At 40.6% G+C, this 4756-nt stretch overlaps 1 protein-coding gene across 1 annotated transcript in view; it reads left to right on the plus strand.

Moving 5' to 3' along the window:
- The first annotated feature begins 716 nt into the window (after window positions 1–716).
- The window catches only part of frmd6 (FERM domain containing 6), a 25309-nt gene continuing 21269 nt past the window's right edge, over window positions 717–4756 (plus strand). The window contains exon 1 of the mRNA XM_020622858.1: window positions 717–891. The gene's annotated coding sequence lies outside the window, so the exon portion shown is untranslated. The remainder of the gene's footprint in view (window positions 892–4756) is intronic.

The following is a 4756-nucleotide window of genomic DNA, read 5'->3' on the forward strand; positions in this document are numbered from 1 at the left end:
ACTAAGTGGGCCGACCCCCACTTTTAAGTCAGTGGCTGACTTTATGAAAGGGGAGGATGGGTTTTTAGAAGTGTAAGGAAATGAAGTAATTTCTTATAGGCACAATTTTCATGCACAATGCACAGCTGGTGTCTACACAAGGCCCTATCTCTAAGGTTTGTGGTGCTTTAACCTCTGAAGGCAGAAACACATCAAGCCCAGAGTCGGCTGATGATGAAAAGGTTAATTATAGGGTGACAATGCATCTTTCATAATGGCCCAGGTCAAAGAAATATAGAACAAAACCAACTGCAAAGTGTTGGCGATCCGGTCATAAAAATAAACATCTACATCGCAAAACTTTTTCTGAGCACGCTTTTATTGCATACGAGCGTTACTATTTCTCCCCGCTGCGACTTCCAAAATGAATGCGACAGAGCTGGTGCCAGCACAGTTGGGTGGAATGGAATGAGAGGCAGCCGTGGGCGATACCAAATTTGAGTTTGGCTGGGGGTGTACGAAGCGAGCACCGTAACAATTCTCGACATTAACGGGAATAAACCGACACTAATACGATCATGTATATTATGAGCTACTTTGCTGAATAAATATTAGGTACTGTCTATGACTACTCGACTATATATTGTTGATTTAGACAAGTATAAAATCCTGTTCGCCATCCCGGGTCCGTGGGTTTACGCTTCCACCCACCGCACATGTTTTCCTATCTGTTTGTTTCAGGTCCAGCGCGAACAGTGTGGTTGTCGGTGAAGGAGGAGGATTGAAGACTCTTCTCCGAAACTTATCCAAGTCCTTCCCAATCGGATTTCTTTCCTTCTGTTTTTGAAAGAACGTAGACAAACCCGGTTGGATTACCTCTCTTGTAAGGAATAACGTTTTGCTTATTGAAAGGTAGGTTTTGCTATTCTAGATGGTTTGACTGTCATTATCCGTAATTTTAACGGTTACAGTTCTCGTGACGTCATTTAAGTAAATCGAATTGTTTAAATAGATTTAGTTTTTTAGGCATAACGTTAGTTTCTGTTCATTTGACACATTTCACCATTAACACTAGTAATTCTGAGCAGTTAAGAGTCGTTACCCAAAAAGTCTGGACAGCTAAGTTGTGCTGGTTCTTCCTTCACCACCGTGATGCTGCCAGGACATTTTACAGGCAAGCATGAGTATCCAGGTTGGTTGGTTAGGATATGTTGGGGTTTTTTTGTTAAGTAGAATTATTGATTCATTATAAGTTATTACTTTAAATAAATGCTCACTTAAAAAAACAAAAAACTTTTAAAACCGTGTACCAACTTATAGTGTATCCTTTTCGTACTAACGTCACCCATCCAGTAACCCCCGTTGAAAAGCGAGGATGTTGGTAAAGTTGGTGTATTTATACATTGTAGTGTAACAGTAGATTTCAGAATTATTAGACAAACGTGGCCAAAATTCATCCCTTGTTATTGTTATGTAATTAAAATTCCAGTAAATCCCCCACGTCAACATTGAGGTGGAGGTCAGGTGCTTGAATGGCACAAAATTATTCGCAAAGCTAAGCAGTCCTGTTTAGAGCTGCAGATGCCTCTTGCATCCTCTTTTGAACAAACCGTAAAGTTATTTTCTGAGCTCCCGGGAATGCCAATAATTTCCCCTGCGTTTAACAACAGATGAGATTGCAATCAGGAACAAACAGAGAATGGAGATCCTCATGTTTTAATGCGGAGCTGTACTGTGGTTTAGGCTGTAAACAGTGGGTCCACCAGTTTTTCTGTGTAGTTTATGAACATTTTTAATCTGGAGTCAAATTAGCCTATATACCCCTGCCCATTTCCACAGATGTCAAGGGTCAGAGTCGGAAGGTGAACACTCCTGTATTGACTTGATCTTTTGCTCAAGGGTGCTTCAGCTGAGATGATGCTTTGTCCACTGAACTTGTGTCCTGTGGCTGATTGTTTTAACAAATCTGTCACTCATATGTACTTTGCCAGGTCATAATGAAGCCATTAATGTAATGTAATAAACATTGTTGCACAATGCAGGGACACTGCACCATGATATTTCTCAAATATTACATTAAAACTGCTGACTTGGGCCGGGGACATCCGCACAGGCTATCAGGGAATCCTCTGTAGGGACTGGTAACACGTGAAACTTATCCAGGACACATGGCAAGCTAATCAGCTGCTTTGTGTGGCCTGTTCCTTAGCACATGGTGTTTGATTTGTCTAACGGGTCTCTCTTTCAGCTGTGAGAGAATATGGGTGGAAAAATAGCACATCTTTATGGTTGCGACATGGTCATACAATATAGGAAAGTGATTGGGAGCAAGAGATGGTGCAGGTGTTTGCAGAGGAAGAGCACTGCTTGATAGGAAACAACAAGGAAATGTGTGAACAAAGGTGTTTGGTGTGTGTGTGACAGATGAATCTGTGGAGGAATGTGTTACAGGATGGCCCAGACTGTCCCTTCTAACTTCACACATCACTTTCTATGAGTAACATATATTTTGCTAACTCGTCCTGTAGCTTTTTGCCTTCGTTATAAACCACACATCACACTTGATATACAAATACAGACTTCTGTGAATGCTGGATCTGTTGTTTTCCTGAATTTGTCAGTGATTTCTCCAGCATATACTCAGCATTAGAAGCTCAACTGAATCCTTAGCCTCGAGGCTGGCTTCCTGTGATGCTAAAACTCTGCCATGGCTACAAAAAATGTTAGACTCAGTAGCTGAAAGTGTCTCTGGTGCTCCGCATAGGCAACTGGAGATAACCTTTTAATACCCATTGTACAGAGTCATCACAATGCGTATTCTTCCAGGGAAGCCTGATAGTAGGGGATTTTCAGTCCGTTTCAGAAACATGTTTATAAAATGCTCTCACCTGACTTTATCACCCAATCTGCTTCTGGCCTTGTTGCTAGAAGATAAGTTGTAAGTGGAACCATATCTTAAGACAATGTAACTGAGGAATGAGGGCTGCACAGGCCCATGAGAAAGGATGAGATTACTGTTATTGCTATGAAGGAGAAACTCTATCTCTTACAATACCGCTGCATGTTACCTTCACTGTGTCTGCAGTATGTAAATATATATGTAGTTAGATATCCTTGTTAGTGTAAGTTACACAGGCGCCCTGCAGCTCTCAGTCGGTATCAGTTTGTTGTTTTTGGATGACTATAATGTCTCTCTCTTTATATATTTTTAGAATTAACCTTGTTTTTGACTGGATTTGTGGCCCTGAAAATGCTTTACAGAAGACAGCACAAACCCTGGTTTTAAATGTAATCATGAAAACCATCAGCTAAAGTATTGTTACATGACTCCTCGTACCCATGTCTCAAGTGCGCCAAAAAGTGGGTTAGTTTCTCCTGCATTCGAGTGTTAGGGAAGCTTGAGTCCTTTCAAGGAAGTGAACCAGAGAGATTTAACCTGCCTTACTACAGCGCTACTCCCACTGCTATCAGTGTTTCAGATGTTTTGTTGTTAGAATTGGTAGCAGGTAGATGTGTTACTAGACCCAGGTTCAATGGGTCAATGGTAGAAGACACCAGAGTTCAGGAATAGCTCTTAGCAGGATATTTATAACCAAATATTACAGTTGTAATTCCACTTGTAAGTCTCTTGTGGGTTTTGGTGTAGGGTGAACAATCAGGACAAATTATGGATTTACAATATATTTACTCTTTCCACTGTCTTTCCACTGAGGTAATTTCCAGGCTTCATAGCTAAAGGAAATGTTGGCACATTACCAAGTGACTGGGAGAAGTGAATTCATGCAGCTGTATGTTGTCACACATGCTGCTAAGTTTCACATGGTTACAAGAATGTTTTTAGATGTTATAAAATTGGCAGAGAACTTCCTGCACAGTGTCCCTGAGAATTGAAACATACCAGATTAAGGTCTCGTGACTCTTCTCAGGTGCGACAGTGTAAACAATAGAGTAGACAATCCTGTTACAAAAGCTGCACATATGAAACAGATTAGATCACCTTCAACAGTCCTTTTCATTCTGTCAGAATACTTTGGTTTGTTATAATTGCAGCTAATTTTTTAAAATCCTCTCTTCTAAGGCTGCGTGCTCTATTTTAGGCATACGTAATGGTCAGGTTCACATCTCCACGGTGGGTTACACCGCGATTGCCAGTTTTGCGGGGTTACTCATGCACAGTCCAAGCCTGAATGCTGGGCGGGTAGAGAAGGGAGCGACTGCTGACTCTGTCCTAACATGTCTGGCAGTGCTGGCGGTTTGAGATGTGTGTGTAAATGTCTGTCTGCTCTCAGTCCTTGCACCGAGTCACATGGAAGCCAGATGTTATGAATTCTGAAATCATTCTTCCACACAGGTAACCAAACTTAAGTTGTTCTTCACTGGGTGAAAACCTACAGCAACTCTCTGGACGGGTTTCACAGGAACTTGAGAAGATAAAGAAATAGTGTGATAGTAATATACTATCTCTGAATTTGGATAAAACTAAATTTATGGTATTTGGGAATCGTAGATTAGATAACTAACTTCGATTGAAAATTGGGGGAGCTAATATAGAACGGGTATATGAAATTAAATTTCTAGGTGTCATAGTTGATGACAAATTCTCCTGGAAATCTCATATCAGATATGTTCAGCACAAAATAGCAAAAAATATATTGATATTGGCAAGGGTTAGATATATTTTGGACGGGAAAGCACTACGCATTTTGTATTCTTCATTGATTTTTACCATACTTAGAGTATGGTGTTGAAAACTGGGGAAATACATACAAAAGCTCAC

The sequence above is a fragment of the Monopterus albus genome, unplaced genomic scaffold (genome assembly GCF_001952655.1).
Source record: "Monopterus albus unplaced genomic scaffold, M_albus_1.0 scaffold290.1, whole genome shotgun sequence".
Classification (NCBI taxonomy): Eukaryota; Metazoa; Chordata; class Actinopteri; order Synbranchiformes; family Synbranchidae; genus Monopterus; species Monopterus albus.